Below are 22679 nucleotides of genomic sequence, written 5' to 3' on the forward strand. Positions count from 1 at the left end.
TTCTGTCAATTGTAATAGGAGCTTGCTCCACTTTTGGCAATAAATACATTAACCGTTTTTGTTAAAAAAAAATTATAAGCGGGTTTAGTAAAATGGGACCCGGCTTTAAAATGTGGCAGGTTTTGTTAACCGCACCAAGGGTGGTGGGTTAAATAGGTTTATATCGAGAAAATATGAATTTTGCAGAGTTAATTAAATAAAGAGAAGGGAAAACAAAACTTAGGATAAAGGGGTTTTATGGGTTAAAATGGTTTTGTCGGGAAATATATGAATGGTGGAGTTAATTAAATAAAGTAGGGGGGAAACAAAACTTAGGACATGGGGGTTTTTATGGGTTTTTTAGATAAAATAGGGAAATTAATAAGGGGAAAATGATTTTTTCAAAGGGGAATGGGTTTCACACTAGGGAAAAGGGGTTTTGGGTAGAAAATGACCTTTAGAGGGTAATTTGCTAGGAAAATGTGTGAGACCAAGGAGTAAGGGTCAAAATGAAGGGAAAATGGTATATTCATAAGAAATGATGGGATAATGGGGAAATTAGCAAGTATGTAGTGGGGGGTCAAATGAAATGAGGGGATGTTAACCAAATCAACTTGTGAACATCCTTTCACTTTCATAACTTATCCTGCACACTAAAACATAGGATTAAGCATGATAAATGTGCTTATTCTTCAATCAACTTTGTACTTCTGCAACCTTTCTTCTACTTATCCTTTACTTACCCTAACATTTTTTCTACACTTTATTTGGTGCATTTAAGCTAGTAGGTCGTTTCTTTCCTTTTTATTTGGAAAAGTAAACTATCTAATTGTATCCTTATAACTTCCAATGGCCCAGATTAAGCTTATGAGCACATTTTATTTCTCTACCTAACTACTAATCTGCCAAGATTAAACAGTTTGGCTAGATCCTTATTCTCTATCTATAAACATGAAATTTAAAGCATGAAGTAGTCAAGATTAAACAGTTTGACTATCATGGGTTGTGACATTTATGACAAGCTACACACAACCATTATTTTTCACAGTAATGTAAAAAGTAGTGGCACTTAGACTTGCACACTTTCATGATCTATTTTTGTTTGGGGTTCATATTTTTTCACTATTTTGATCTTGTCTTATTCTTTTTGTCCTTTGATATTTATTTTAGGACATACCCTCTTTACATTTTTTAATTTTTTAATTTGGAAAACATTTTGCAGAAAGCAAAAGTATGTACAATATTACAAGACTAACTATAGCTAATTCAAAATTATGAATCCTATTACTATAGGACCCTAACAGGCTGAAAGGAAGAACACAATTATTTTCGGAGCTGCATGGGTGATGTTACATGATCAGTGCATATCGTTTCACTTGTGGGATTAAGCATGCAACACAACTATTTATTTGTAGAACAAAATCCCTCATCGAATTCCCGGGATGAGTACACCAGAAGAATCTTTTTCAGGTAGGGAACCAGATGTGGCACACTTCAGGATCTTTGGTTCATCAGTATACTATCATGTTACCAAGGATTCATGGAAAAAGTTAGAGCCAATAGCTCAGTTGGGAATATTTTTGGGGTATGATACACCTCAAAACTATCGAGTGTACCTGCCATCCAATAGGATGACAGTGGTTCATAGCGATGTGAATTTCAATGAATACAAGGGCATGAGATGTTGCCTTGAGAGGGAGATTCAATTACATGCATATGAGGAGATTTTAGCTCCAAAGTGGGAACCTCGAGATGATATGGAGTAGCCACATACAGAGGAGCAGAGAGTGGAATCCCCCACTCATGTAGAGACTTCCAGAGAGATGGAAGGAAGCGCACTAGAGATGCTGATAGATTGATGCATGATTCTAGAGAGAATAGTAGCATATACATCACAACACAGACAAAGGAGGTCACCAAATTGACACACTGGCTAGATGGATTTGATGAGCGAGAGTGTAGAGGTTGAGCCATCCTCATTCGAAGAAGCAAGGCAACAACCATTATGGGTTGACGCCATGGTTAAGGAGTATGAATCCATTATCATAAAAAATGCTTGGGAAGTGGTCCCTAGACCAACAAACAAGTCAGTGGTGAGTTCCAAACGCCTTTACAAGGTAAAGAAAGAAATAGATTGGAGTGTGGAGAAACACAAGTCTAGATTTGTGGCCAGAGGGTTATCTCAAGTGGAGGTAATTGATTACGATGAGACATTTTCTCCAGTAACAAGGTACTCGTCAATTAGATATATTCTAGAACTTTCAGCATAGATGGGATGGAAGATACATCAGATGGATATGAAGACAACATTACTCAATGGCATGATTGAGGAAGATGTGTATATTGAGAATCTGGAAGGATTTGAGACCTTCAACAGAGATTCATATGTGTACAGACTAAAGCGGGCATTGTATGGACTAAATCAAGCACCCCGTGCTTGGTACACTAGGATTGACATTTATTTCACTAGGTTGGGCTTCAACAAAAGTGAAGCAGATGCGAACCTTTACCATATTGTGGTTGAAGGTAAATTGTTGATTATAGTATTATATGTCGATGGTTTGATTCTAACAATTGATGAGAAGATGATCTTTCAAAGAGGATCTTGAAAGAGAATTCAAGATGAAGGACCTGGGGCTCATGCATTACTTTCTTGGTATGGAAGTATGAGAAAGAGACGAGGAACCATTTGTCTCTTAGGGCTAGTATGCCAATGAGAGTAGCAAACCCATGGAGACTCCTCTAGCAGGTTATTGGAGGAAGGAAGATGCTACTTCAGGTGAAGTAGTGGAGGCTACTATTTATAGAAATATTGTGGGTTCACTTATGTATTTGGTGAACACACGACCAGACATGTGTTTTGAAGTTAACCAACTTAGTCAAGCCATGGTTAAGCCAACGAAACTCTATTGAAAGGAAGCTAAACATGTGTTGAGATACGTTAGAGGCACCACTCAGTTTGGTCTTTGGTATAGAAGGACAGAGGGAGTGAAGCTTCAAGGCTTCACGGATGCAGATTTGGCAGGGAGTCCATCCGACAGAAAGAGCACATCTAGGGGAATATTTAGTATTGGGTCAAAAAAAAATTCTTGGTATAGGATGAAGTAGAGATTAGTTGCACTCAATTTAGTAGAAGCAGAGTACATGGCCGCTAGTCAAGCAGCTTGTGAGCCTATCTGGATGAGGAATATCTTTGTTGGGTTATTTGGTCAGCAGATGGCTCCTACATTTATTTACTATGATAATCAGAGTTGTATCAAACTCTATGAGAATCCATTTTTTCATGATCATTCCAAGATTATAAACATTTGGTATCACCATCTACAATATTGTGTGTAGAGGAGAATCATGTTGTTGGAATACATTCCTACAAAGGAGCAGGATGCAGATATTTTGACAAAGGCATTGTCAAGATGAAAATTCTATTTTCACAAAGGCAGGCTTGGGGTAGCAGATAATACCTTTCTTGTTGAGAGATGAAAATTCTGTTTTCACAGCGGCAAGCTTGGGGTAGCAGATAATACCTTTCTTGTTGAGAGGGAGTTTTGAAAATGCAACAAGAAAATCATAATTTAATTTTGTCCTTGAATTAAATTAGGAATTAAATTGTAGTTCCACATCTCATGACAACTTTGTAATAGTTAAATAAGTTAATTTGACTTAGTTGGCTCAGTTAATTCCAGTTGAGAGTCTAACTAGAGTCATGTAGAGTGTCTCCTATTTTTTAGGAGCCCTAGTTGAGTTTATTTTGAGTTTCTATTATTTAATTCAATTTAACTGAGTTAAATTCAATTAAACTAGTTCCAACTGATGTAGGAATTAGTGGGAGATCCAGTAGTGGGGTGTAACCTATAGTAGTGGGGTGTAACCAACACTAATAAACTAGTACACTAAATATTCACTCATAATTAACTCATACATGTTAGATCACATAAATACCCAGTTGAGATTGGAGTTCAGGGAAATTGTACTATCAGTTGTATAATAATTCGAATTGTACTGGTGGTGCATGCAATTAGAGGAAGGCTTATGAGGATTGCACAATTCATATTTGTGGAATTTCCCAATTAAATATGGGATAATTCCCAAGGAAACTGAGCAAAGAAATAAGAGCTTGCAAGACAACATAATTGGCTAAGTATTGGCTTGAGCTTGTTTGGGAAGTAGTGAGATAGATTGAGATAGTGCAGAGGTTGTGGGGGCTTGAGCAAGGAATTGTAATATTCTCATATTTTTTTATTAATGCACTATACACATAACATGGGTTTTTAGCATGGCTTTCCCCAAAAAATTATTGTGTTATGTGTGCTTGAATTCTTTCTCTTTTATTCTTCATGATTTCATCGATAATTTATTATTTCCGCTGATGAATAGGGTAGATTGAAGTCAACTATTTTAGCATATTGCAATTTGTAGTTTGAATCTACAAGGAATTTCTATAGTTGAGATGATAGACATCACATTCAACTACAAATGTAAGAATGTCCTACTTTATCCCTTCCCAAAAGAAAGAGTGGCATGTACGAGCATAAGTCTTCTGAAACCTTGAATGTCTTTTGATGGGTGAGGAATGCATCTCCACTAGGATGTGTGGTTTGAGAGTAGAATTAGGGGAGAGAACCACATGATCCTTATATCAAAGAATATATTTCTACCAAGTATAACCCACTGGGAGGCTAGGATCTGCTTGTAACCTTTAGATGAACTGGGAAAGAGATGTATGGGAAAACCTTTTGTGAAATATTCCTCAAAATTTTGGGACAAAACATCGACCAAAACATTGTCTCAAACCTTTTTATAGACTATCTCATAGTCATATCCCAACATTTTGGTAAGCCATCTATTTTTTTGTGGAGAAGATAAGAGTTGCTCCAAAAAATACTTAAGACTATGATGGTCAGTTCAGATATGGAAACATTGTCCAAGAAAGTATGGTTGCCAAGTGTCGACTACATGTAGGATGTCCATCATTTCTTTCTCATACGTAGATTTCCCTAAATTATTTCCACTTAATTATGGTTGTTGAAGGCTATTGGTTAACCTTCTTGCATGAAGACTGCTCCAATGATGGTCTCAAAGGCATCACTTTCGATCAAAAAGGGTTTTGTAAAATCTAGGAGGGCCAACACTAGGGTGGAACACATGGCCTATTTGAGATCCAGGAAGTTTTATTGGGCTACTTCTATCCAAATGAATGCATTTTTCTTGAGAATATTTGTTAGGGGTCTGGAAATGCATCCATAATTTCTGAAAAAAATTGCGATAGTATCCTGTGAGGACCAAAAATCCCTACAGACTTTTCAAGGTCCAAGGTTGTGGCTAATCTTGCATTGTCTAAATCGTTTTGGGACCAAACTGCACACCTTAGTGGCCAACAATGTGTCCCAAGTACTCCACCTATTCCATTCCAAAAGAACGCTTAGACAATTTGACAAATAATTTATTATCCTTCAAAAGTTACAAAACCCGGTCAACACGGTGAAGATTTATTTCCCATGTTTTGTTGTAGATGAGTATATCATAAAAAAATACTAGGAAAAACTTTCTAATATATGGTTTGAGAATATGGCGCATGATATTTTGAAAGGTGGACGGGGCATTACAAAGACCAAAGGGCATACATAAAATTTCACAGTGACCTTTGTGTGTTTTGAAAGTTGTCTTATGAATATCTAATACTTTCATTCTGATTTGGTGATAGCCTGAATGAAGATCCAACTTGGTAAAGAATTGGGTGCCATGGAGTTCATCAAGGAGATCATCTACTACTAGAATGGGAAACTTATCCTTGATGGTGAGCTTGTTGAGGGCCCTAAAGTCAAGACACATGTGACACTCACCATATTTCTTTGAGACCATGACCACTAGGGAAAAATAGGGTTGGTGCTGGGATGAATAACACCTGATTCTCGCAGCTCCTTAATAATATTGTCAGTTTCATTCTGGCAAATGGATACCTATAGGGGTGGAAATTTGGCAGTTGGCTACCTAGAATCAATGGAATGATGTGATCATGTTCACCCCGAGAAGAGGGTAGTTCCTTAGGTTTTTCAAACACCTATTGGTTGTGACTCAACAGCTTTTGTAGATCTAGATGAATGTTGGCAGGGCTTGATTCAATGGATTGGATTGCATTACAGTGAGAAACTATCCCATGGTGTCCCTTTTTCAAAATCTTCTCCATTCTATTCCAATTGATGATAGTAGGAGAACCTTCCTCGATCCCTCTAAGTGTATGAGTGTGTCCATTCTATTTGAAGCTCATATATAGCTCCTGGAAGTCCATGATGATGGGGCCTAATGTTCATAGTGATTCTTCCCTGAGGATGGTGTCACAACTGCCCATTTCAATTAAAAATATGTGTGTTTTAAGGTGATAGGCCCCATCTAGAGCTTTATGTTCTCATGACACCCTTCACATTTCATGGTCCCCCCATCAACTATAAGGAATTGAAAATTGGATACTACCCTCACAAAACAATGCACTACCTTAGTGTTACGTGGAATTTTGCATCTATGGATAAACACAATTTCCCTAGGTGGGTAGCTACACCTAGAACAATATTTTTAAAGCACTTAACCTTTTTCTACGGAAGATAAATAAGATAAGGGATCTACTTGTTATCTTTTACTTTCCCTTTGTCTCCTTTGTATGGCTCATGTCGCTCCTTCTCGAACTTAATCCGCTTGACAAGTACCTGCAATCATAAACAGAGGACAAAAACCAATCAAAGCAAGAGATATATCTACTATAAGCAAATGGAATCAAAAGCATTTAAAAATATAATGATCATACATAAAGACAAGAATATGGGAAAATGTGTAAACAACGTTATAAAGTAGAAGGAAGAATTACAACCTTGACGTTCGATCCATTGTCACTCTTCCAACTTGGGTTCCAACCAACATCACGTCAAAAGTACAACACTCCGGAAGCATAACAATACTTGCTTACAATCTCAATCCTCACACCAACGGTATCTCCTTACAAATTCTAAAAATCCATCCCCTAATCACTTAGATGAGTGCTCAATTTATAAGAAAATGGAGGAGGTTTGGTCATAAATGAGGTTATTGAATGGCCTTCCAAAATTAGAATTAGTTTCCATGGAGGAAGGGATGAGAGGATAGGAGGTTACTTAACTCATTCCCTATCCAATTTCGAGCTCATAGGAGATGATAAGTGTGGGAATCTTCTAGATGGCTCCAGAAGATAAGAATATTCCCAAAACCCTATGATGATTTTGCTCAATCTCGCCTAGTGCAGGTCAAAGTGGGCCTAAGTGCTCTGGAAAGCACCCTGACATGGGCCTACCTGCACTGAAGCACACTTACCCCTGACCAAGGTTGCACTGGTCCCTCAAGGAGGCATTTCTGGAGGGCTTCAGGCCAAGAAACTCTTAGGGAAGGAGGCATTCAAAGTGATGACTTGTCTAGGGCATGTAGAAACTAAATTAGGGTTTGATGAGCCCTAATAGTACTGATCTGAATGATGGGAGTGATGTGCCCAAATGGATCTGTAACAGCTGCCCCCTAAAGCATGAAGTCAAAAATAATAATGTCGAGTGATATGCTTTACGATGTGATGAGGAGGTTCCAAAGTGGATGGTGACCTACATCGATTACAATACATAATATCATGATATTTTGATTTTTTCTCATGAATTGTTGAGGGAAGGCATACCCATGCTCAACATATAAACTTTCATTACAAGTACATAGATAGTCGTCTACAGATATAGACCCATGATGGGATGACCATCAATGTAATGCAATTGTACGGATGATTTGGTACTTTCCTGAAATCGCAACCCAGATGGATGAAACTAGATCCAGGGTATTCCATCTCATCCAATCATTCTCTCAAGTGTGAGTCTAACCATGTGAATATGTGATCTGAATTTGAACATGGGAAGACACCGTCTGATTACTAGCCAATGATGTAACTCGTTAATAGATGTGAGAGAAATCACCGATAATGATAATGATCCTCAAGGTACTATAGTACATTCTGCATGGTGTGAATGGATGTTTTTATGTCGAACACCATACGAAGTCTTTCGGTCGAAGGCCAGTGATGTCAACCTATCGTCAGAAGCGAGAAACCTGCCATTGATGTATACAAGCCTCAAGATACTAGAAGGGTGTTTCTAAGTCATCTTCTTGGATAATGTGTTGATGTCGACAAGAAGTGACTCATCGCAGGAGGACCTTGATGTATCCCACATCAATGACATGAAACGAGTGTAATGATTTTTGGAGACGGAATGTGACATAAGGTTCAAGAATGGAGGTCATGAAAATGAAGGTTTATGAGTATTAGAAAGGATGAATTTTGACTAATTAACTTCTCTTGAACGTGTCGGTGACACTGAATGAATTGGCAGCATTGACCCAAAAACAAAGTAATGGATGGTATGATAAACCAAGGTATGATGACCATCAAGAAGATAACCCAACCCATGTAGTCACAATGATGAAGTGAAAGTGTCATGTTCAAGAGCTACCTACTGCCATAAAGTGGTTTACCCCTTTTCCCATTTTCCCCAGTCATTTCTTACCAGAACCTCTTTATTTTTTATCAAGATTGAGGAGGATAACATATGCTTGTTGTATAATTCCACCATTCGGGTGAATCCATCACTATGTGATGTTTTAACGAGTCTAGCGAAGGTGAAACTCGGTCTTTTCATGATGGACAAGTTTGCTGCTATTTGATGTTTTAATGACTTTAACGACAATAATAACTCAGTCCTTTCCATGTTTAGAGAGTTTTAAAAGGGAAAAAAAGAAAAATCCAAAAGTTCTTTTTCATAGATTTTTTTCTCAAGTCCGAAAAAGCAAAAAACAATACAAGAGAGAACCTATTGACCATGTTCGGTCAACATATTCCTTTTTCGTAAATAATCTATCCAAGTCTGGAAAAGGATTAAACTTATACTGAGTAGATGTCATTTCCAATCTATTAACGAGCTAAAAAGGACAAGCACTCGGCAATCTTTTCATATTTCAAGAGTCTGAAAAGAGCATAAAGAGGACTCCACTTAGAGGAATGAGTGATGTCTAGGATAGCAACTAGTTCCGGTGATGTTGGAACCTCTCAAAACATGTTGATTTATTGAAGAGACTGGCTAATAAGACCACTCATTGCAACTGTTCCTCAAAAAGGGTAAAGCAACCATGTGAAAGCGTATGATCAGCCAAGCAGATAGTGATGATGGAAGGATAAAAACCAAGGCTCATCTGATGGAAGAGGCTGGTAGAATGGCAACCAGAGAGTTAAAATGGAGATGGGTTCATTTTTACACAAGCTTGAACAATAGTGAACTATGCTTGGATTCAGTTCCATGTTACAAAAGCTTGAAATGAAAAACTATGCTTGGCTTCAGTTTCATTTTTACACAAGCTTGAAATGAAAAACTATGCTTGGATTTAGTTTCATGTTTACACAAGCTTGAAACGAGAAACTATGCTTGGATTCAGTTTAATGCCCCTCGCATGATGACTCGATTCTAGGTGCATGCCCCCCAAGCTTCATTGCATTCACCTAAGTAGACTACCTGTGGCTATGAGGTGGATGGAATGAAGGTTCATTTACGATATCAAGTGAAAGACTCAACTTGGAACTTTTCTCTAGGGGATCTTGTTTCATTTTTTTTTAACGAGTTTGACACAAGACAAGGAACTATGCTCATGGGACCTATTTCATTTTTTAATGAGGTTGACATAGTAAAAGAACTATCCTCATATTCCTTGTTTCATTTTTTAACGAGGTTGTCACAAGACCAAGAACTATCCTCATACTCCTTGTTTCATTTTTTAACGAGGTTGACACAAGACAAAGAACTATCCTCATACTCCTTGTTTCATTTTTTAATGAGCTTGACAGAAGACAAGGAACTATTCTCATACCCTTTGTTTCATTTTTTAACGAGGTTGACATAAGACCAAGAACTATCCTCACATTCCTTGTTTCATTTTTTAACAATATTGACACAAGACAAGGAACTATGCTCATATTCCTTGTTCATGACCCATAAGAGGTCATGACTTCCAAGAGGTTATCATCAGATGGGAGAACAATGCTCTGGAAGGGATCCGTAACAAGGAATCCGAGATCTAGTTCCAATGCCCCAGTACATAATGTACAACATCATGGAATTGATCATCAGTTGATGCAAGCATGGAATGGGTTGCCACATAATTGACCCGTGGCGGGGAAGATACCATTAGGACAAAAGGACCATTTAGGGAAGATGGTTGACTAGAAGCTATATTTAGACTGGGAAATAAAAGCTGGTCAACGGTGACAATTTTGCCTTCATGCAGGAAACACATCACTCAAAAGAGTTTTGAAACAATAGCTCCCATGTCATAAACATAGTCACGCCCAAGAAGTAAATTGTAATCTAAAGGGCCTGGAACTACCATCACATTGAGATAAACAATTTTTCCCCCCAAAGTAATAGACAACTGCGGAAGGACCCCTAATGGTTGACTGGTTCCTCTGTTAAAAGGCAACATATTCTGGGTAACAGGCACAAGTGGCAGTGAACCGAGCGCTTGCCAAGCAGTGGAGGAAAGGATACTCGTAGATGCACCTTCATCTATAATAGTGCGAGGTACAATCATATTACAAACCTGTACTGTGATCTAGAAAGGCACATAAGAAGGAAGACGACATCTTGCTAGTCAATTCCAATTAAAGGAAGTGACCCGTCTACTTGGAGAAGGTACCGTAAGAACGAGAAAATTACCCCCTTGAGTTACAGGAACGGGAGGATTTTCCTCCTGTCTTGATGGAACAGGAGGGCTGCCCCCAAGCTCATTGGAATCTGAAGAAAAGAAAAGAACCTGAGTGGTATTATACTTACACTCTACGGGAAAGGTATGATTAACTGAAGGTGAAATCGGGTCAACTTTTTCCTCGACCTGTGATTGGTCAGGCATAGACTCATGGGATTCACATTCAGAGAGAGTGGGTTTGACCGACGGTTGATTAGGTTAGTCACTTTATCAACTGGTGAAGTATTAAGGGAGAGTCTCCTATAACCAGAGGGAAGTCACTGCGGAGAAGTAGGATGGTTATCCAACCGTTTTTTGGCTTCATCTAGATAGGGACAAAGGTGAATGGGGTGATTCCCTTCACATAACCTACATTGAAACTTAACTTTACCCTTCTTTCCATCAACTTTACTATCACTAGTTGATGGTGTGTCACCAGCATGATCTCTAGAAGTTGATGACATAGGACGATGTGAATGAGAAGACCATTCTTCTCAGATTTGAGGAATATCAGGACAATTTCGAAGAACATGGTCTCTCGTACAAAGTTTGCATGGATATCAAACTTTGTGAGGCTTATCAGATGGTTTCTCATCAGAGGTTGCATTCAAAGCAATGGTTACTTGGTTTTCCCTTGTTGAATTTTCTTCTTCTTCTTCTTCTTCCCTTTCTTCTTCTTCTTAGCCACCTAGTTACTAGTGTTAATACTTTCACTAGGCAAAGAGGAAGAAGGGGAGGAAGAAAAAACCGAGGAAGAAGGCAAAGGGTCAGCTTTAGGATCAATTGGAGGTTGATTTTTTTCCAGTTAGAGGAGTACTCGATTGCGGAGAAATCACGACATTTTGAACCAAGGAGGTTGAAAAAAATCATACTGGCAAGCGGATGGTAAGTCCTGGAAGGGACAATGTAGCCTATAAGGGGCACCAATATTTTCGAAAGGAGGAAAAGGACTAGGATTCCCATCAAAAGAAATTCCTTGATCAGTGGACTCCGGAGTTGTTTCCATATGTCTCAACCTAAGATCAACTAAGGAGTGACGTGGATGATGTTATCCACAGTCAATTAATTTTATTTTAATCAAAATAACATAACAAAACAAAAGAGGGATAATCTAGGAAAAAGGATTACCAACTATGAACTATAATATACTGCCTCAGTAAAGCAAGGACTTAACATACATGCATGCAATCTCCCCGAATGCTGAGTTCGGTGTATCACAGTGTACAAGTTAGCCGACTTGGTTACCTAAGGATGGATAGCAACCTAATGTAGTCCTCCCATATATACTTGAAAGTACGTGGAGGCCCAATCCATGTTAGCATTGTCTAATGCAAAACCGCAGAGTGAGAGCATTCCTTTATACTTTTCGTACTATATCACTGCCCTATATACCCAAATGTACATGGATGAGCTACGATATACTTACGTACGTTGAATGAGTTATCACACTCGGAATGTATCACAGACAATTAACAATAGTTGTTATTTTTACGACGTCAGAACATGTCTCTAGCCTAGAACGTCTAAATGTTATGCGTTAAGTTACAATGCTCCATTAGGTTAATTGAGATAGCTTTTAAGTTGATCTTCTTAAGAATTTTCCTTTCAAGGTTCACCATGTGATGTATGTTTGCAATTCCTAGAATGCAACTAATATGAGAAACATTATTTTCATTTGATTTGAACAATGAAAACCTTATCTAGTAGGGATAGAGCAATTAGAATCTTTTAACAAAGAGCAAAGAGCACATCTAATGCAATTTCCCTAACTATTCCTATCAAGTGTTCACAAACTACATTATGCACAATGCAAGTTTTTCTTTTTATTTCCTTAATGTTTAGATGAACAAAAGGAAACTAAATGCACAAACAATCAATCAATGCTTTTCATAAAAAACAAAGACTTTACGACAGTTTCTTTTTCAAAGAAATGAAGACTTTACGACACTTCCTTTTCAAAAAATAGTAATCGATGTAAACTAACTTTGACAATGAATTAATAATGATAAAGAAATCTCTTAAGAAACATTAAACAATAAAGGTCAAAGTAGGGCTAGGAGAGGAAATTCAAATTGATTTCAGAACCATAGAAAACATTGATCTTTCAACAAACAACATCAGAAGAAAATTTGGAGAAAACCAAGCCAAAGGTGGTTTTTGGCTTAAGGAGGATCAGCGCAACCCTGACTGGGAGATATTGCACTTCAAAGCACTGTCCTCAAGCCAAGGGTGCTCTACAATGCTCTGTCTCTTGACCAAATTGTTGGTCACTAGTAGAAGAGTACATTTTTAGTGCTTAAGGAAAGGTGAGCTTGTACACAACGTTTAAGTACTTTTTCAAGGTTTTGCAATGCATCTTCAAAAGACACACCATAAGGGGTGAAATCATCCATAAATATCTCCATGGAGTCATTAATCATATCAGAAAAGATTCCTATCACTGCTCTTTGGAAAGTTGTTGGAGCATTACATAGTCCAAATGGGAGAACTCTATAGGCAAAAGTTCCCCAGGGACTAGTAAAAGTGGTCTTATCCTAGTCCTGGGGTGCAATTTTGATTTGATTGTACCCACTAAAACCATCTAAAAAGGAGAAGAATTTCTTTCCTGACAAACTATCTAGCACCTGATCAATGAATGGCAAGGGAAAGTGATCCTTTTGAGTTGCTTTGTTTAAGGCTCTATAATCTACACATACTCTCCATTTCCCATTTTTCTTAGGTACTATAACCAATGGAGAAACCCATTCACTATCAGATATAGGATATATAAACCCTGCATTAAGTAATTTTTGAAGTTCTTCTTTGATAATTTCCCTTAAATTGGGATTCATTCATCGCTGGGGTTGACAGATTGGTCGGCAACCTTCCTTAATATAGATGCGATGAGTACATAATTCAGGAGACATTCCTTATTGTTTGATTATTAGTTCGAGCTCCTGATGGTAGGAGTGGTTGTTGAAACTTAGGAAATTGGTTTGGAAATGGGAGTTGTTGACCCCTCCAATTTGGATTCCATTGATTAAAATAAGATTACTATTGTGGGGGCCAAGAAGTCCACATTGCTGGATCTACAAAGGGAGGGTTTGGTTGTTGCATGGGTGGGTAACTCATTTGATTGAAGGGTGGGTATTGCATCTAGTTAAAGGGAGGGTAATTTTCTTGATTAAAAGAAGGGTAATTATTCCAATGATTAGAAAATGGCATATTAGAGTTCATACCTTGTCCTCGTGGTTGCCATTGCCTTCTCTGTGTCAGTAGATAAACTGCTTCAGCTTCTTCTTCAATTGGTTGCAATGCTGCCTTTATTCCTGGTAAAGAAGGGCATTGTTGTGTTTCATGATCCCTCTCACAAATGGTACAAATTGTTACTTTGTCCAATGGGCATTCCCTTAGTGGATGTTTTTCTCTGCATTTAGAACAAAAAATGGCCAAAGCAGCTTCTACTTCTGCCTATTTCTTCTTAGCCTGCAAGGTGTCAATCTGTGAAGAAAAAGAACTTAACATTTCAGTTTTAAATTCCTCAAGTAAATTACCTATTTCAGCTCTTTTTGCTCCTCCACTGGATGATTTCTGAACTCTTGAATATGTATTATCCTTGCTATTTGATCGGTTCCTTGCAGCTCCCCTTAAACATCTTTTGCAGAGGTTAACAATTTCATCATATGATTCTTTAGATATGTCTCCCTTACCAAGCATGTTTAACATGTTTAGACAATCATCCCTCACCCCTTTTAATAATATTGTTTTAAGAATATCTTTACTTACATCAAGGTGATTGTATCTTTGCAGGTTATATTGCAGCCTTTCCACAAAGTCCTCCAGATTCTCGTCCTCCTTTTGCACCATCTTGAATAATTCCCCCCTTTTTTCTCTTGTCTGGCAGTAGTCTTGATATTTAGTCAATAAATTCTCTTTCATTTGTTCCCATGTTGTGATTACATGACCTCCCAGACTCATAAACCATCTTAGTGCATTTCCTTTTAATGTTTCCGGAAATAGCTTCAATTTTTGAGCATTAGTAACATAATCATAACTTCTACACAATATATCAAACTCAAAAAGGAACTCGTCAAGATCTTCGAAAGATAAACCATGGAAGTTAGGTAAGGCTGAGAGTGGGATATTCTTCATGGGAGTTTCCCCTCTAGGAAGATCCCCAATAGGAAATCCCAAGGTGGAGAGAGAATTCTCACCTTTTCCTTCCTGTCTTCCATTATAAAATCCTTCATTATTCTCTTCCATTGGTTGTTCTCCTGTTGCACTTGCTCTGTCTTCAATGTTTTCTGTTAGCTCCTCAACGTCTTTAATTGGTTCCTCAATGTCCTCAATTGGCTTCTCAATGTCTTCAAGTGGTTCCTCAATGTCCTCAACCGACTCCTTAAAATCTTCTATTGGTTCTTCTACTGTTTCCTCAACTTTTTCAAGACCCACAACTTCCTCTGTTTCATAGTTTGTTTGGAGGGAGAGCTGAGGCTTGGGCTTCCGAGAGCTCAGCCTCTGAGAAGTTTCAGCCTTTGATATGATATCATCAATAAAGGTCTTTCTTCCTCCTCCTTTACCTTTGCCACCTATATGGTTATTTTTCTTGCATCCTCTCATGCATTCTGCATATCTAAAAGAAAAACGTTAATGCTTTTGAAATCTACAATTGCCTTCCCCGGCAATGGCGCCAAAATGTTGGTCACTTTAATTGTTGATTAATTCAAACAACTAAGTGCTACATAAATTTTCAACCCAGGGAAGTCTGTTTATTTCAAAGGCAACTACACATTGTATGTGCTCAATCTCAAAAGCAGTAAAAGTTGTAGTAATAAGTATACTAGTCACACCTTGTTCTAAGCAAACTGAAGCTCTACTCTGAGTTACAGCAAAAACATCTATTTATCAAAGAATGATTGATTTCATTAAAAAGAGCAATCTAATAAAAGAAGTCACTCTGTAAAGGAAAGCACTAGCTATGTTGTAACAAAGAACAGGACCCTATTCCCCAAGCAGGAACCTTCAGCACCTGTTTCTGATTACCATGCTTACCAACTCACTCTGTAAACTTAATTTCCAATAAAACACTCACGGATTAACTGTAAATGAGTTCAAGAAAGTAATGCAGCAATCAATTGGAAAAATAGAGTTCAGCAATAACGCATGAGCAACATTCAGTAAACAAAACTTTAACAAGGTATGGATAGAAAACACACTTAACACACTGCAGAAATGTAATGGGTGAATCTTGTGATGAAGGTGGGCCCTGTCCTTCTCACAAGATTCCCCAGGAAATAGGAACTAGAAAGAAATGCTCAAAACAGTATTTTATTCATCCATCAATATGTCATGTTACAAAAAGATTCTAGTTCTTTCCCTTCAGCTCAAACCTTCCCACAGTCTGTCCGTCCCCTTCTAATGTAGATGTCTCCTCTTTTTAAAGAGGAGACATCTATTACAATTGATTACATTGTAAGTCCTATCTTTAACCCAGTATACAAAAATAGGGTAATCAGTTTTCCCATTAACAAAATTTTGTTATAATGGTTATGGTAATGCTGACTTTAGAATGTGGTTGTTACAGCCAATGTAGCAGCTCCTTCGATGATCTTCTTCTGTTGCCATCGAATCTAAAATGCAAATCACGGTTGTTTCAGCAACGGGATTTGCGCATCATTCTAACTGTTACAACAACATAACCTGTAATGATAACCCTGCAGTCTCCAAGCTGTTTCAGCAACATAGACTGCAATGATAACTGTTTCAGCAACTATCCGATTCAACGATTAACTATGAAGGTAATGTAATTATATGTAAAATAAATTAAACATATAGTAATGAGAAGAAATATTGTATACCTTTGGAAAAATGGATTAAAGTAATAACATGGACTTTAGATATAGGTTGAAAAAGGATGACATAATAGCAAAATATATGGTCAAAAAGGGACAATGTAGGGTCCTAACACAAACCTGCACTGGTGCCAGAGAGGCCACCCTAGGGCTTTCAAGCACAATTTTTTCCAAAAAACTCTTCAAAAGGGCTGAAACAAGATCAATGGAAGCAAGTAAATTCTACTAGGGTGTATTAGGATGAAGGTAAACTACCCGGAATGATGATAGTTCCCCAATGGAGTCACCAATTTTTTAGGTGGAATTTTGCATCTACGAATAAACACAATTTCCCTAGGTGGGTAGCTACACCTAGAACAATAGATTTAAAGCACTTAACCTTTTTGTATAGAAGATAAATAAGACAAGGGACCTACTTGTTATCATTTGATTTCCCTCTGTCTCCTTTGTATGGCCCCTGTCACTCCTTCTCGAACTTAATATGCTCGGCAAGTACTTGCAATCATAAATAGAGGACAAAAACCAATCAAATCAAGAGATTTGTCTACTATAAGCAAATGGAATCGAAATAATTTACACATATAATCATCATACATAAAGACAAGAATATGGGAAAAGGTGTAAACAACTTTATTAAGTAGAAGGAAGAATTACAACCATGAAGTCCGATCCATTGTCACTCTTTCAGCTTGGGTTCCAACCAACATCACATCAAAATTACAATAGTCTGGTAGCATAACAATACTTGCTTACAATATCAATCCTCACACCAATAGTATCTCCTTACAAATTGTTGGCTTATGGGGGCCTGACCTATGTTTGGAGTTATTTAGCCAAACAAATCCCTACACTACTGGCCCTTTTGACATTAGCTTGTAGAGCACGGACTGAAGTCTCACCCGAAGCAGTATGAGGGGATGCTGGAACCATGTTTCCGCACCCTTGAGATGTTTGTGGTGTCAATTTAGTCCAAATATGCCTACCTTCACGCAAGTCACTTCGCGCACTGTTATAACATTCAATACCTTCGTGATCTGTTATAATCGTCTTTCGCGCAGCCCTAACCAGGGGCTGAGATGCTTTCGCGCTACTATGGCAGCGAACTGCGTTATTTCCCCAAACTACACCATGTATCTTACTTATCTTCTTAATAGATCTTACTTATCTTCGCATAAATTGTTATTCTAACTTGGGTTAACTCAATCAGCACAGTTATACACATTCGCACATCATATAAGAATTAAAAGTGCAATTTATATCCAATGTAACAGATGCATAAAATAGGAAATAAATACACAGAAATGGTAGGAAACTTCTCTTTATTAATACTTCCAACTGTTACAGACTTGACTCACCCTACGCACTCAGCTACAGGGGTCCGCGCACTCAGCTGCAGACTACTAGGCCTCTACGCACTTAGCTGCACAGCCTTCTTCTACTCTACAACCCAAAACTAGACTTTACTCCTCAGAACTATCTCGCATACATCATTGATTCTTCCATTATGAATCTATAAAACTACTTAGAGCCTTGCTCTATTTATACAATCCCATGGTTCGTGGACCATGGGTAGATCTCTACAGCCGACATTACAATAACAAAATTAAGGGTAGACAACCCTATGATTCTTTTACAAACTAAGCACTCCACGCCCACAAAATACGGAGTCTTTACATCAACGTTACAATCTTTGACCAAAATCTGGGCTCTAAGCCCCAAAACTTCCCTTGGGGAATCCCGCACCCAACAAGCCCCCAACACAAACATCATGACTCAACCTCAAGTCACTCTGTCGGTTGGAAATATTTGCACGAAGACATTCCAACTTTGACTGGATCGCTGCAAGTTTGGCAGTGCACTGAGCAGTTGCCTGTTGTACTTCCTCTACGCACTGTTCAGTGACCGCTGTGGCTGAACTACTACCCTGAATCCTCTCCTGTGTGGCTTGTAGCTGCGTGAGCTTTTCTTCACTGGAGGCTGTAATGGTATACGCCTCATCAATCCACAGCTTTAGGCGTGCCTTCAAAACTTCTTCCTTATGCCGAGAAGCATCGACCTGCTCCTGTAGCGCTTTAGCCTATTGCATCCTTGCAAGCCTCTGCGTAAGGGAAACCATCTGTGTAGTCCCTTTTACTTCGTTGTATCTCTGCTGCAGCTCGCACGCCTCTGTCTCTGGTGTTGTATGTTCAGATCCTCTTGCAGGGTGGTGAGAACCTCGAATGACTGCTCGAACAACTTTGTGTAGTCTGTCACTACACTCTTAACCGTTGCCATTGTTGTTGTGATCGCGGTGGCACATTGTTCCTTAACGTTTGGTAAAATTGAAGGTTGCACCTTCAACTGCAGTTATGTTATCTGAAGGTTCAGCTCCAGCTAAACCTTGGCCATTTCTTCCTTTGCCTCGTGCACCCCTACTTTTAACTTTTGGACGCGTGCCACCACCAGTTCCTCTACTTGGATGGCCAACTTTGGGACCATCTGGCAGGCTTCCTCCACCACCTGCACTATTTGTCTGTTCTGTGCCACTACCTCGTCGCGCTGTAGGCTCAACTACTCAATGTTGATGCACTGCTCGCTCATGACCTATATCGCATGGCTCTCCCTGGCCCAAAGCTCTATAGTGACTCCATCCTGTAAAATATAGAGTGTCTCCCGAGGGAGCGCAACCATGTTTAACTAATTCCCTTGAACCCACTGATCATAGTCCTGTCAGCCTCATTCTCTGTAATGAGTGCTCCATCTGGAAGCACTATTATGTTGGTCATCTGGGCACGCAACATTTCTTCGAACGTGAAAGTGCCTATTGCGAGGCTGGTTGACACAGTACCAGCCTGCAGAGTGCGCACCTGCAACTCCTGTATCTGCATCTGGAGAGCCCCCAACACCATCTAGTGTTGCTCCTCAAACTACTAGAGGGCCTCCGCTGTGATGTCCCTCACCATCTTGTCAATATGATGGAGATCCCCCTTAGTTAGGGTGATCTGGTCGAACGAAGTCTTTGAAGCCTTTGACTTCTTTCGCAGCCCTACCTGCTCTCTTGGGCACAGACATTTTAGCTGGGTGGACACTGTTTGCAGGTCCGCGCCACCTTGCTCTATATCGGTCTTCGGCTCAAGGAAAGGTGACTTTTGTCCTTCGTGCTATTCTTCTACTATCTTATGCTGCTCTTATGCCAACTTTGCAGCGTTGGGCGTTGCCTAGGACTTAGTCACTGCTTATTCCTTCCTACGTTTTTTTTACAACTGCGCCATCCGCAATTTCACCTCTTCTTTTTTCCGCTGCGTGGCAGACTTCCCTGCTTCCACCACGGAGCCAGCTAGAGTGCACCACTCCAGCGGCCAAGACTCAAGGACCGTGAAGATGACATTGTCGTTTGCCAAATAGGGTAACTTGCGCCACATCTTCGCGGGGTCCTTCCACTCCCTGATGTAGACATGGTGGAAATATGCCTTGAACTCCGCGAAGCTCTGTAGACTATTGTAGACTGTGCACGATAATCGTAGCTTGTGATTAATTCCCATTCTGATGTTCATCTCCATGAGCACCCAAAATATTTTTCTTTCCCTTATCCTTTGTGCGTCCCTGGTTTCCCACAGTGAAGTGTACTTCGCTACCTTCGGAAGGTCCTGTGCGATCGTCAGGAACTGGCTATCTTCAGGCAATTCCCATGCCACCAGTACTATTGACAGCAGAAGCCATGCATAGTGTAAGGTTTTTTCCTATTCCTATGCCTTGCGACAGTTCTCAAGAAACTCTCCACATAGATAGTTTTCCTAGTTGAGCTGGACCCCTTCTACGCGTTGCGCTGCTAGTACAACCACCGACACAGGCACATCATCTGCGCGGCACTTCCGCATCACCTTCCTGCCAAAATCTGTGTCGCGAGCTTGACAACAGGGTTGTTGATGTTGGAAATGGCGTACCCTCGCTTCTTTTTCTCCAGTTTAAATTTCTTCTTCATGGCCTCCGCGATGGCCAAATCATCACTCTTTCCCTCTGAGATGTTTGTTGGGTCCTCCCCTTTGCAAGGGAGCTGGGTAATTCTATGAATCAAATGGTTTGTGATGGGGATGGGCTCCTCCAGCCACAAGCTCCCATAATGCACCAAGCATAGTAGTTGCCTGATGACAAAAATGGTAATTGGGGTGCAATGGTAATGCGCCACCCAGAGCAGGTTTAGCAACCCTGCTTTCTCAACACTTCTCAACCATATCTACGGCTCCAACTCTATGATTCCAGCAGGCACATATTTCTTCTGGTGCATGAGCTGCGCGGTAGCGAGATGCGGGAACTTCTCGTGGTCCGTGAGCTCCCAATCCTCAAATTTCAGCACAGGCACACGTCCCAAGTGTTCTCCTTCAAAAATAATGTCGTCAAGGAGTAGCGGAGTCTGCAGAGAGATATTTCTCTCATCTATATCTTTGGAAACCTTTGCTTTACCCTTCTGCGAAGGAACATATGCGGGCAACCTAGTAAGAGGCTCCACACCCTATGTTTCGACCTCCATCTCTACAACCTCCTCCTCAACCAGGATTTCTTCGAACTCTTCTTCCTCATTGACCTCCAAATTGATAGCTTTCCCCTTTTCTTCCATGGTGAGCCTAGTCCTTAATGGATTCCTAGGTGATACACGTACCGGTACCACGGCCTGCTTGTCTTTCTTGGGTCTCGGCGTGGCAGTGATTTAGGGATTTCAGCGACTATCCCAACACTTTCTGGGGCTTCCACTTCTGTAATTGCCTGTGCAGCTTCCTCAGTAGTCATTTCTCCTATATCCATGGCATCTTCAGGTGTTGCCATAGCGCGATTCCACAATTCTCTCAGGGTCTCTAGTAACTGCTCAAGCAACGAATCTACTTTCAAAAGATTGAACAAATCTTAGTTCATGAATATCTGGGTGCGCAACAACTTAGTTCTCAAATTGCCAAGTGTTGTTTGTTGGACACCTCTTTGTAATTTATAGCACCTTTTGAATTTTAATTCGACTGTTCCCCCCACATTCGGTCCATTAATGTTTTCTTGGTAGCATATTTTTAAGAATCTAGCCCATAAAGTTCGCCTTAAATTCTTATCGCCCGCTCCATTTGGTCTCAAACCAAGAATCACATCGTCAATAGTGACTGTAATGGTCACTTTCTAGCCAACCCTCGTAGAAGCACAATTACCCTCGCGCTGTTGCGGACCTTATGACACTTCGCTACTGCATGCAGTCTTGTCATCGCGCAGTTCTCGAGGAGAGTAGTTTATAGTCTCGTGCCTCCTTTCATCCACCTAGAGCACTAAGACTGTGCTTCTGTCATTTAGTCTGATGGCCGCGCCACCTGTGTATGGCTTTAAACAACTATCATTTACTTTTCCTGTGAAGAGTTCTCCATTTATCTTAACCAACTGCACCGCGCCACCATCTGTAATTTCCTTAATAACATATGGTCCCAGCCAATGCATTCTAAGCTTCCCTAGAAATTTATCAAACTTACTATCATACAACAACACCAAATCATTCACCTTAAAGGTGCGTAGCTTAATATGTCGATCGTGCCATTCCTTTTCGCGTTGCTTTTGGACCTACTGGTGAAAGCCAGCCAAAAATTGTTCTTCCTCGAGCTCCTCCAACTGCGCGAGCATCTCCTCCAGGGCTCTGCAATCCATCATACCTGTCAGCGCTACTATGCATAGACTAGGCACGATGTATTCCATAGGCATTACAGCTTCCACTCCATAGACAAGCCTAAAATGTGTCTGTCTCATCAGTTTCTTGCATGTCATCCTATAAGCCCAACACAAATTCTCAAAGTCTAGTCCCTGATCACTTAGACGAGTGCTCAATTTATAGGAAAATGGAGGAGGTTTGGTCATAAATGAGGGTATTGAATGGCCTTCCAAACTTATAGTTAGTTTCCATGGAGGAAGGGATGAGAGGATAGGAGGTACATAGCTCATTCCCTATCCAATTTCGAGCTCATAGGAGATGATAAGTGTGGGAATCTTCTAGATGGCTCCAAAATATAAGAATATTCCCAGAACCCTATGATGATTTCACTCAATCTCACCCAACGCAGGTCAAAATGGGCCTAAGTGCTCTGG

The sequence above is a fragment of the Pinus tabuliformis genome, chromosome Q (assembly GCF_031772625.1).
Source record: "Pinus tabuliformis cultivar Carrire ecotype Pingquan chromosome Q, CPIR1, whole genome shotgun sequence".
Lineage (NCBI taxonomy): Eukaryota > Viridiplantae > Streptophyta > Pinopsida > Pinales > Pinaceae > Pinus > Pinus tabuliformis.